The following is a 13,304-nucleotide window of genomic DNA, read 5'->3' on the forward strand; positions in this document are numbered from 1 at the left end:
ATAAATACAATAGAATAGAGACTTATATATAGATATTTTAGCAAATCTCCATCTTGCATCAGTTTAGCAAAGACTCTAATATTCCAGGAAAACAAGTCAATTGTATTGACTCTATAGGGTTTCCTTTCACTCACATCCTGCCTTTCTGGCCCCTAATCAGGTATGATACCTAGAATTTCTCCTCATTTCATTTTTTTCTGACAGTGATGCTGGTAACCAAGACCAATCATCAGAGCTTTTGGCCTTCATGAATTGTACTCTTCTTTCATCGTTGCCTTCGGAACATATCATTTCAATAGCCTTTTCAATACTACTGCCATCCACCAGAACCTGTATTGGGCACGACAATAGTTCCCAATATCTGCCTTGCCTGCTAAATGAGTATGGGCTCGAAAGTAAGTCATAACCCATTGACCTTAAATCTTCAGCCTCTTGCAATAGGATAGCTTGAACTGGCTTTCAAGGAATGTTTAGTTTTTGGCATTGTGGTTGATCTTCATTGGCTATGGGATTTATCGTAGAGTTCACCACATTAATGTACATTTCAGTGGTTTGGCACTTACATACACTCAAATTCAGTATGTCCATGCCTTTATCCACCTAATGATCATTTGGCCCCATCCTGGGACCCTCCATCTTATTTTTTTGCAGAATTGATTTTGCATTCAACGTTTTCTTCACTGCTTGGGCTGCAGCTCTTTCTGTTGCATGCAATGAACGTAAGAATTTGCGGGATGATTTGTTCTTATGCTTCCCTTTGCCATTTTGTTTCATCAATTTATCCATGATTGCCTGCATAGTAAGACCAATAGTATTAATGACTTCTTGCGATCGGTATATAACTGCTGGCGGAATTACTTCCAGAGAGTGCCAAGGTTCTTGAGGCACCTCCATATCCTTCTGCGTGGCACAGACTCTCCTCTCGCAAACTTTATTAATTACACCTCCATTGACAGTTGTTTCATGCTTATTATCAGAGGATGCAGCGCTGCATCTAGTGTTTCCAGTGTTATGTCGATATCACTTAACATTATGGTACCTCCTCCCGTATATTGGGCCTCATTAGGAGTTTGGAGGTAACCATGGCGCTAGCGCCATGGCTGCCTCCAACCCCTTACCGACTCCGCCCTGGTGAATGGAGCTATTACCGCCCCATTCCAAGGTTGGCGGGGGCGGTAATTCCCCATTCACCAGAGCCCTTCCCCATTCCCATTTGAGCCCCCATAGGGCTCAATGGGAATGGGTAAGGCGCTAATAACGGTACCGCAAATTGTGGTACCATTATTAGCTCCAAAGTCCCTTTGTGGGTCCCGTCCTTAACGCCTGCTAAAAGCAGGCGTTAAGGGAGGACCCGCAAAGGGAACTCGTAGTAGGGCGGTAAAGGTTTAACAGCACCGGTCTCGTTACTGGTGACCGTTAACCCTTACCGCCCTACTTGTAATGAGGCCCATTGTCATAGAGGTCTATGAATTCACTCAACACAGAGTTTGGAGCTGAGGACGTTGCAGAGATGAGCTTGATGCTGTCATCAGCCCCTTGCAATGTATGATGCAATGGACCTCTTTCCCTTTGGTTATTATCCAGGTTTGAAGTGTCTCTACCTTTGGGAGAGAGTAATTCTGTCAGTGCCGTTGGTGTCCCCACTCCTGAGCCACCCTGAATTGGTGACATCAACTCTTCCATATACATTGCGCCTTCTTCTTCAATCCCTGTCGTGAACACACCAGCTGTTTCAGGGATTGAGAATAAGCCATCCATATCATGTACTGCATCTGTTATACTTTGGCCATTCAAACATGATCTCTCGACCAAAGCCAGTGTACAGTGCAAGCCCATAGAATGGATTTCTGTGCTAGTGCCTGACCTTGGAAAAAAAAATCTGTAATTTATTTGGCCTGCTATAAGTGTCATCTTTAGTGCCTCTTGATGTTTGTTTTACTTGCACATTTCTTTGGGCCTTCACTTTCCTCATATACCTCCGGCGGAAGGAGTAAACCCACCTTTTTTTGCAGTTCAGCAATAATGATCACCTCAGTGAAACCCACCCCCTGCTGTTGATCTGGGAGAGACACTTCCTCAGTATGCGATTTACAGGGTAATTCATAGAATTCAGTGCACAAGTGGCGCACGTGGTTTGCACACAGTGTGCACGTGCGACTTTCTGCGCCAGCCGCGTGCTCTAAAATCCATTTCCGCGCACAGCGTATTCATGGATTTTAGCTTCCAAAACCAGCCATGGCGCAGAGTGGCGCAGCGACCCTGCAGCAGCACCAGTTACGCCCCCAACCCCTCCCTGTGCGCCATGCACAGCGCACAAATCCCGTACATGGCGCACAGGGACCCAACCACGAAAATGCCTGTAAAACTCCCCGCGCACCCCTACGAATACACGTACCTGCACGGGGAGTCTCACACACGATTGGAGCGGGGTACGTGTATAACTGGGGTTCGTGGGAAGTTTCACACGCGATTGGAGTGGGGTACATGTATTTCAGGGGTGCACTGGAAGTTTCACATGCGATTGGGGTGGGGTACGTGTATAACTGGGGTTCGGGGGAAGTTTCACATGCGATTGCAGCGGGATACGTGTATTTCGGGGGTGCGCGGGATGTTTCACATGCGATAGCCCCTGTGCGAGTGGGGTACGTGTATTACTGGGGTGCGCGGGAACTTTCACACGAGATAGGCCCTGTGCGAGTTGGGTACGTGTATTTCGGGGGTTCGCGGGAATTTTCACACGCGATTGGAGCAGGGTACGTGTATTTCATGGGTGCGCTGGAAGTTTCACACGCGATTGGAGCGGGGTACGTGTATTACTGGGGTTCGCGGGAAGTTTCACATGCAATAGGCCGTGTGCGAGTGGGGAACGTGTATTACTGGGGTGTGTTGGAACTTTCACATGTGATAGGCCCTGTGCGAGTGGGGTACATGTATTTCCGGGGTGTGCGGGAACTTTCACACGCGATAGGCCCTGTGCGAGTGGGGTATGTGTATTTCGGGGGTGCGCAGGAAGTTTCACACGCGATTGGAGCAGGGTACATGTATTTCAGGGGTGTGCGGGAACTTTCACACGCGATAGGCCCTGTGCGAGTGGGGTACGTGTATTACTGGGGTGCGCGGGAAGTTTCACAAGCGATTGGAGCAGGATACGTGTATTTCGGGGGTGCGAGGGAACTTTCACACGTGATAGGCCCTGTGCAAGTGGGGTACGTGTATTTCGAGGGTGCGTGGGAAGTTTCACACGCGATTGGAGCAGGGTACGTGTATTTCGGGGGTGCGCGGGAACTTTCACAAGCGATAGGCCCTGTGCGAGTGGGGTACGTGTATTACTGGGGTGCGCGGGAAGTTTCACATGCGATTGGCCCAGTGCGAGCGGGGTACGTGTATTTCGGGGGTGCGTGGGAAGTTTCACAAGCGATTACGCTGTCAGAGCGGGGTACGTGTATCCAGTGGGGTGCGCGTGGAGTCCCACACGTGAATTAGCACTGTAGGTCCTCCCAGGTGTCCCCTCTACCCCCTCCACAGCCCCTGCAGGCTGCCCACACCACAGGAGACTACCCTGCACCCCTGGTCATGTTCTGCAGCCAGTCCATCCACCATGGGCATGCCCCCCAGCCAGGCCACATGTCACCTTGCACTAGTGATCACCAACTCATGTCCCCCAGCACCCCCACCCCCCAGCAGTCAGGGGCACCTGCCAGCAGGCCGCCCACTCATGTCTCACTCATGTCCAGCAGCACCCCCACCCCCCAGCAGTCAGGGGCACCTGCCAGCAGGCCCCCACTCATGTCCCACTCATGTCCCACAGCACTCCCACCCCCAGCAGTCAGGGGCACCTGCCAGCAGGCCCCCACTCATGTCCCCCAGCACCCCCACCCCCCAGCAGTCAGGGGCACCTGCCAGCAGGCTCCCACTCATGTCCCACTCATGTCCCCCAGCACCCCCACCCCCCAGCAGTTAGGGGCACCTGCCAGCAGGCCCCCACTCATGTCCCACTCATGTCCCACTCATGTCCCCCAGCACCCCACCCCCCAGCAGTCAGGGGCACCTGCCAGCAGGCCCCCACTCATGTCCCACTCATGTCCCTCAGCACCCCCAACCCCCCAGCAGTCAGGGGCACCTACCAGCAGGCCCCCACTCATGTCCCACAGCACCCCCACCCCCCAGCAGTCAGGGGCACCTGCCAGCAGGCCCCCACTCATGTCTCACAGCGCCCCCACCCCCCAGCAGTCAAGTGCACCTGCCAGCAGGCCCCCACTCATGTCCCACTCATGTCCACCAGCACCCCCACCCCCAGCAGTCAGGGGCACCTGCCAGCAGGCCCCCACTCATGTCCCACAGCACCCCCACCCCCCCAGCAGTCAGGGGCATCTGCCAGCAGGCCCCCACTCATGTCCCACTCATGTCCCACTCATGTCCCCCAGCACCCCACCCCCCAGCAGTCAGGGGCACCTGCCAGCAGGCCCCCACTCATGTCCCACTCATGTCCCTCAGCACCCCCAACCCCCCAGCAGTCAGGGGCACCTACCAGCAGGCCCCCACTCATGTCCCACTCATGTCCCACAGCACCCCCACCCCCCAGCAGTCAGGGGCACCTGCCAGCAGGCCCCCACTCATGTCTCACAGCGCCCCCACCCCCCAGCAGTCAAGTGCACCTGCCAGCAGGCCCCCACTCATGTCCCACTCATGTCCACCAGCACCCCCACCCCCCAGCAGTCAGGGGCACCTGCCAGCAGGCCCCCACTCATGTCCCACTCATGTCCCACAGCACCCCCACCCCCCCCAGCAGTCAGGGGCATCTGCCAGCAGGCCCCCACTCATGTCCACCAACAACCCCACCCCCAGCAGTCAGGGGCACCTGCCAGCAGGCCCCCACTCATGTCCCACTCATGTCCCACAGCACCCCCACACCCATCAGTCAGGGGCACCTGTCAGCAGGCCCCCACTCATGTCCCCCCTACATGAAATACAGATGCACAATCATCGCCCACTTCTACACCAAAATACCACAGTACGCCACCCCATTCTTGAGACTTAATGATTTCCCAATCCACCCCACACTGACATGCCTATCTCAAGACAAAAACCAATAGTCAACTATGTACATCAACACATGTCCGTCACACACACACACACACTGGTTGGCATTGATTGTGTAAACCCACATTTTCACATGCATCAACCCAATGAGCGAATCCCACACATGGAACTAAAATATGAAAATGTATTATGTACAAAAAAAAAGCAATGCCATGAAAGCATACAAAAATAGCAAACATGAAATGAAAAGCATGTGCAAAAGATTAGTAAATGAAAGTATAACCAATCCAAAGAAATCCGAAAGAAAAATAGTCCAAACTCTCCCTCCAACAACGCAAATCCAAAGGAAACATAAAAACAAAAACCCATTGATCCATGGTGAAATCAAATGAAAAAGGTCAAAATAATCCATTGTCCAACTATGTACAATCCATTGTCAAGGGTCCATGAGCCCAACGAAAGAAATGAAACCTACCTAATAAACTACCTAATAAAAAAACTATATACAAATGTGTGTGGCATAGTAAATTCACCACAAATCAAAGAAAAAGGAAAAGGAAACCTAACTCTAAAATCTATTTACAATGGCAGCGGGCTAGTCCGACGGCTCACTTTTTGATGTCCCGGGCCAAGGCATCATCGAACTCCCGCTCAATGTCCTGGAGGCGGTCCTCTTCCATGCCCCCGAGGGTTCGCAAGGGACGGCGACATGTTCACCTCCAACTCCCTGCGAATTGCCTCGAGGCTCTCGGCCCGCCTCAGTGCCCTCCGCATGGAGTTATCTGCCCTGACCATTGTGAGCCGTGCCTCTTCCGCCCGCTGCCGCTCCGCATCTATGGCGTGGCCCAATCGCTGCCACACGGAAGACACTTGAAATCCTGTGTCCTCCTGCCCTCTGGCCGATGCCTACCCCTCCGATGTTGAAGGCCCTGAGCCGTCATTGCTCCCACCATGTTGCTGCTGCTGCTGTGCCTGCGCCCTGGCTCTTGCTGCCTGCACGTCCTCCTCTGGCTGGGGTGCAGTTGTCGTGGTGGCCACCCCTGCTGGACGTCCGACTCCCGACTGTGGCAGGGATGTGTCCTCTATTAGCCTGGCCGCTGGGTCAGAGGCAGCTCCACAGGGTATCCAGGTGATACATGGGTGGGAAGATGGCATGGAGGACGACTGGCACGTAGGGGGTTCAGGTGAGCAGGGGGTCAGTATCAAAAATGTCCAGCCAGGGAGGAATCCAGCATTGGTGACCCATCCCAGCAGGTCAACGTGGTCAAAGAGGCATCCAAGATGACGTGCAGTCTCTTCACGAAAAGACCGCAGGTCACTTCGCATGCCGGCCAGGACAGGCTCAATGCGGTCCCGGATAGCCACGTCCGCAGGCAGAGGAAGGCCAGTTGTTGTGCGCTCATCCCCTCCCTGAAAACGGGTCTGGACGTAGGCATCCCTGCTGTGGCCGGATGATGCAGGGACAGGATTGCACACAGGCACCTCTGCGGTGGCCTGTGCTGCCTCCTGTCCCTGCCCCTGCACTACACCACTAGCACCAGTGGAATCCCCACCTCCAGACCCCATGTGTGTCCCTTCCGCAGCCTCCTCCTCCACCAAACCCCCCACCAACATGGATGACTCCGTGCCATCTTCCTCCATTGGACCCTGTGGGGTCTCAGCTGCCCCTTCTGCTGCCAAGGAGTCCAACTCCGACCTCTGCCTCTTGGACCTACCCTCGTCAGCTGCGGCCTGGGATGCAGCACCAGACTCCTCACTCCCCGACAAGATGACAATCTGGGAGGGGAGCCGGGCCTTGCGTCTCCGGCTGGTGGTGCGATCCCTGCCGCTGTGCTCCACAGCACCCTCTCCGCCCTCTTCACCAGTTGATGCTGCAGACAGGGAGAGATAAAACACAGACATCAGGGCACTGTACAATGGACTGATACACACATGAGTGGCCGTGTCAAACTTCAGACACGGCATCACACTCCACGACGCACGTCATTTTAACTCACACACATGAGCATTTCCACAGCAATATTGCACCAGGCAGCACCATCCATACACATACAACAGCATGAACAGCCGAAGGTGAGCCTGACATCACATGAAACACAGGGAGTGCACTAGACATGCACACACGCCACCACACTTACATGCATGTCTACATCTCATCCAACTGTCGCAGTGATGAGATCGCCATACATGTCACATCTGGCATTCAGCCTTCTACATATCGGTGTCACGTGCATCCATGTTGCATCACAGTTGCACACTTGTCAAATACACGCACATGCACATGTACACAGTGCAGATACATGCTGCAGGAACCACCATCCATGTGTGACACCACAACCATGCCAACGTACATACACAGAAATTCAAACATGTGTGCTCCCACACCTGCATTTGCACAGCATGCTTACCAACACATACACCATCGATGTGTCTCACACCTGAGAGGACTGACATGTGGCTGCCTCATGCCCCTGTTCATACACATCCCTACATGGCCCTACGAAAACACATGTGCAACCTGCACATTACTGGCACACCACCACACGCACAGCGTCCAATCAGTATGCATGTACACTTACCGCTTGACTCCAGACGGGTCTGCCTCTCAAGGACCTGGACGTGGAGCGCTGGGCATATGTGTTCCAGGACCCTCATTTGGTGGCGGCCTAGGTGGCCCCGGTGCCCCTTGGCATCCGCTGCCTTCAAGAGGCGCCGGGCCTTGTTGAGGGTCCTGGACCTGAAGTCCTCCCAGCGCTTCTTGACATGTTGTAAGTCGCGGACTGCCACCCCCTCCGCGTTAATGGCAGTCACGATGTCCATCCAGATCCTGGTCCGTCCTTCATTGTCGGTGCGTGAACTTCCAAAGAGGGCATCATACTACTGCAGGACTTGCTCCACCAGGACACCAACTTCCCTGGCACTGAACCTGGTGGCCCTCTGCCTCTCTGGCTGGGGGTTGCCAGTGGTGCCATATGGTGTTGTGCCCGACATGGCAACCCCAGAGGCAGGAGTGGGTGGGCAACTGGGTCCTGGGGCTGGGCTGTGGAGCAATGGTATCCCAGTCGGGAGTCTTCGGTTCCAGCAGGGGTGGTCACAGCAACTGCACCCCTGGCTGACGTGCAGGCAGCAAATAGCAGGGCACGTGGGCAGCAGGCAGCAGCAGATGGGAGCATGCTCGGGGCTCTGGGGGGCAGTAATTCGGCCTTCTGGGCAGGAGCATGGTCTGCCATGTGTTGTTGCATGGCCAGCTTGATACAGAGTGATTTGGCACATGAAAATCTTGCATGTCTTCGTGTAATTCGAGGAAAGGCCCTTAGCGCGTAAGCACGTCAGCACACGTACGCTGTTTCATTGGACCAAAGGCCCTTAGCGCGTAAGCGCATCTGTGACGTGACGCGTAAGGGCGTTTCCCACAACACGGATGCATGTTCATTGTACACGTGCAAAAACTGCACGTCCGAGTGTCAGCTTGTGTAATTGGAGGAAAGGGCTTTAGCGCGTACACACGTAAGTGACGTTGCACGTATGGGCCGTTTTAAAAGGTACGTGTAGGACGTGATTTCCTTGTACGTGCTTTTCGTGGAGAACGAGTGGGTGAATTCTGTACTTCTTGTCGGTTCACATGCGATTACTTCACAGCGTTTCAAGTTCATACTTCCTGTTACCTCTGACAGCGTTCTTAATTTTTTTGGGCCTGTTTTCTCAAACAGCGTTCACTTCTTCTTTTGTCCTGTCTCCTCAGACAGCGTACAATTCTTCTTTTGGCGGGGGTGTTGCCTACGCGCACACATGCCTTTTTTTCACGTTATTTTTCCAGGAAGACGGTGAGTCGCGCACGCATTTACCAAGTGTGCTTGCCCCGTGTGTTGCGTATCCCTTCAGAGGTCACTGTAGGCTGCGTGTAACACGCATACGCTTATTTTTGTGTTTCTGGATGCCACAGCGTAGTGCGGGTTCATTTTTCCACGCACGTGGTCTACGAGGGGTTGCGTGCACGTTACTTTTTTTCCGGGGTGCCTGTGCATTGCATGACCCGTCATCTTCCCCCAGGGGTCACAGACAGCCTTGCTAGAGCACTAGGGTACGAATTCCATCTAGTACCCTACCCCTTTCATCCCAATTGCCCAGGACAATTGTTTACTGCAACTCCCATACGCACAACAACATCAGTGCCATGGTTGGGAGGCGACCAAGCGGTAAGGGAGGCAAAGGTTGCCGATCTACAAAAGGTGGGCGTGGTGGGCGCGGTAGGGGACGTGGCCAGGATTTTCAGGGTGCCCCTAGACCCCCATGTGTGGAGGACCAATCAGGTACACCCATGCCCCCCCACATGGTTGAGGGAAACGTGGCTGAACCCATCCCAGCTCAGCCCTTGTTGGACCAACCCATTGTGGCACCTGACCCGGCACAGGATGACTCACATGCTGACTTCCAGGTCAGCAAGTCTAAGCCACGTGAGCCGGTGCAAGTTGGTGTCACCAGGCCACGTGAATCTGGGGCAGCGATGTCATCTGCTGCCCCAAGCAGGCAGGGTGGGGAGGCTGTAGGGTCAGCTGCAGCTCTATCCACCCCAGCTCTGAGTCTCCCAGCCGGGACAGTGTCGGTCCAGGTCCATCAAACCGACATTGCCCCTGCCAACATCACACTTCAGACAATGCCTGCACCAAGACCTATGGTCATTGTGCATTCGCACACTCCCAGTACCCAGTCCACCTGCGCTTCTGCCCCTACTGACCAGAGCGGCGCAAGCCACTCAGGCTCTGCTCCACCTTTGAAGAAGAGGAAGAAGGATGCTCTGGCACTACAGGCTGGGGCCCCAGACACTGCTACACAGTCCGGCACGTCAAGGAAGCCTAGCTTTAATGACCCCGAACTTGATGCACTTGTGACCTATGTGTCAGCACATAGCCGCGAAATGGGGGTGACTGCAGGGTGCAAGACCACACCTGGTCAACGTAGGGCACACTGGCAGACCATCGCAGACCGCATAAGTGCCCTTGGATTTGTGAGGCGCACAGCTGATGATTGCTACAAGCGGTGGAATTACCTGAAACGCAGAGCAAAGAACAAGCTGGCCTCAAATCATGCCGCTACTCTGGTGACTGGCGGTGGGTCTCCACCAGAGGACAATGAACTCACTGAACATGAGTCTGTTGCTGGGACCTTCGTCACAGAGGAACACATCCAAGGTGTGGGAGAGCTACCTGATTACGAGGCATTGTCCGGTGAGTGCCCATGCATGTGTGTATCAACCATGTGTATGTTGTTTGGGTGACAGGTTCAGATTGAGTGCCAGGTGAGGGTGTGCACTCCTGAGTGTTATGGGTCACCCATGTGCTTCCTCCAATACATTCACGTACCTTTGATTTGGGTATGACAGTATCCCTTCTGCCCACAGTAGCCAATTAGCCCTACATTACTGCGGTTGCACCTGAACTATCATCTTGCAAAAACATTGTTCTGTTTTTTTCTGTGTTCATTCAGGCTGATTGTTTAGATTATCCAATTTTCCATATGCTTTTTTCATCCCTAATGCCACATATGTGACATGCTTCTGTCATTGTTTACACCCCACATTGTGCCACTTTAGTTACCTGGTTATGTGAATGATTAAACCATTCAGGGCGAGGGAGTATTGGCCTGCTGAAATTTATTTTTAGGGCCTGTGTTCATGTGAAACATGATAGTTGATTCCTGTCATGTTGAAGTGACCAACTATTGATGTGTACATCTGCCTACAATCACTGCACTGTCTAATTGTACACTGGACGTGTTGCAGTGTGCGGCACATGCATATTTTGCGACACTATTCTGCATTAATCTTCTCATCATGTCCATGTGACTTGGATGTGTGACAGTATTCATTCACTGACATATCGCTGTAGTTGTCTAATTTACCATGGCTATGCTACATGACATCTGTGTGCTGGCATGTGTCATGTATGTGTATTGGACATGCCACTCACAGGCTGACGTGTGATGCCAGTGCTACACAACATGCTGCAAATGTGTTACTTTTCCATCTTGGTGTCCTCATTGTCTGCCTTTTTGACTACCCTTCAAAATCATTGACAGTACATGCATGCCAGGGTTATAGTCATGTGGGACATGTGTAAACCATGTACAGGATCTCTGTCTTGTTAGGCCTATGTGTGGGCTATGGTGCTCATGCCTGTTTCCATTTCTTGTGTTTCATGTTTTTGCAGGTGACGACGCACTTGATGCTGGTGAGGTTCAGGAGATGGTGCAAACCCAGGAGGATTCTCAGCCATGATTAGGCACCAGTGGGGACGTGGTGTGGTGGTGGGTGAAAACACTTTGGTACTGCAGACCATACTGTCGAGGGGTCCGCTGGGTGCAGCTCCCCAGACCTCTATTCAGGTGCCGAGCCGGATGATCAGACTTATGTGCTGTCGCAGGTCAGTGCTTCTGGCAGGGATTCTGTTCTGTCAAACCCACCTGCACCAGGGTTAGAAGCCTCTATGGGGATGTCAGTGTTGGTAGGTCTGCCTTTGGCGGTTACGGATGCAGGGTCACACTCCACAGCATCTGATCCTGTTCCTGGGCCAGCAGATCAGAGGGGGAATGCAGTCCTGCAGCCTCAGGCAGTGCCAGCACAGCAAGGTGCAGATCGCCTTGCCCCGAACAGGTGTGGTGCCCGCCGACGCGGTGGCCGTGCGCCACCAGGCAATACTGTATGGGAAAACTCCATGTATGGTATGGCAACCCAACAGGCAGCATCAGTAGAAATGATGGCTCAGGCAATGGAGAGGGTGGCCACTTCCATTATCCCCCCTGAAAGGCAGATGGAGCAACAACAGCAGGCAACAGACTCCATTTGCCAATCACACAGGGAAGACATGTTGGCGTCCAACAGGGCTCGACGGGCGGCACTGGAGACTCTGCACAAATCCATATCAATAGAGTCACAGGGCCACAGGGAAGCCCTGAGAGTGGAACTCCATAACGTCAGGCAGAGTCTGCTTGAACCTGAGGCTTCCCGAAATGTTAGGGCAGAACAGCAGCTGTAGCAGCTCACACGTTTGCTCTCAGCTGAGCTGCAGGCAACACGTGAGGAGATCCGGGCATCCCTCGAGGCCATGCGCGCAGAAGTGCAGGCAACCCGTGACGTGCTGCATGGGGATCTCTGCACTTTAATCCTCCAGAATCAGACCTTCCAGACCTGCATGCTTGCTGCCATGGAGGACCATACCAGGGCTTTGCGTGGGCTGCCTCCCATAGTGCCACCACCTCCTGAAGCAGCAGCAGAGGGTGAAGAGAGTGACAGCAGTTCTCCCACAATAGCATAGCCGTGCAGGCCATGAGCCCATGGAGGTATTTTTTTTTCGCAACATCCACGCAGGTGGGTGTTGGTGTGCACCCTGTCCTCGAAACTCCTGGGCGGCCCCTCCCTGACCCCCACATGGCCATTTTTGATGTTTTCTTTTTTACAGTGTGTTGCCTTGTGTGGCTCCCGTGAGCATCCACTGTATACCGGCTGGGCACATGCAGGCTTGTCCTGAGTTTGGGTTAGATGCTTGGGTTGGTGACACACACACCCCTCCTGCTTCCCGTTTCCATGGGCTTGCAAAGGGTGTGACCAAGTGACAGTGACTTACACAGTGACATTGGGCTCCCATGAGCTGTGTGGGCAGTCTGTAGTCAATACTGTATGTACATCCCTAGTGGGTATTGTAGTTGTATTGTACAATGAATGGTGTATTGATATGTGCTTGTGCATCCATGTCTTCCTCCTAATTTGCAGGTTCCTTCCTCATGTCTTCACAAGACCATCTCCTTTGCAGATGGAATTCATGTTGTATGCAGTGCACTGACACATTTGCGTGGCAGCAACACTCTACAGTTGGAAGGGGTCGATGTGCTGCCTTATTCAGGTTGTAAGACTACCACTACTTTCACTTAGTACTGTCATGTTTTCGCAATGTTACATGGTGTGTTGCTGTATTGTGTTGGTGGTAAGTATTTGTTTATGTGTGCTGTTTGTTATTGATTACTGGGATCATATTGCCTGTGGGCAGTTTCCATTTGGGACAGTGCACTTTGTGACACTTGTGTCAGGTCTTGTGCATTGCTTTGTTTGCTTTCACATTGCATGACATGCCATGGTGTGTTGGGTGGCGGAGCTGGGGAGAGGTTGGGTGACATGGCTCTATTTTCATGTTGTATTTTGCAAGGGGGTAGTCATTCATGCAGCATAAATGTGTGTTTTTTTGTGACACAGCATTGGTTGTCTTTCGGCAGGT

This window comes from Ambystoma mexicanum, chromosome 2p (genome assembly GCF_040938575.1).
Source record: "Ambystoma mexicanum isolate Mex_15411 chromosome 2p, UKY_AmexF1_1, whole genome shotgun sequence".
Classification (NCBI taxonomy): domain Eukaryota; kingdom Metazoa; phylum Chordata; class Amphibia; order Caudata; family Ambystomatidae; genus Ambystoma; species Ambystoma mexicanum.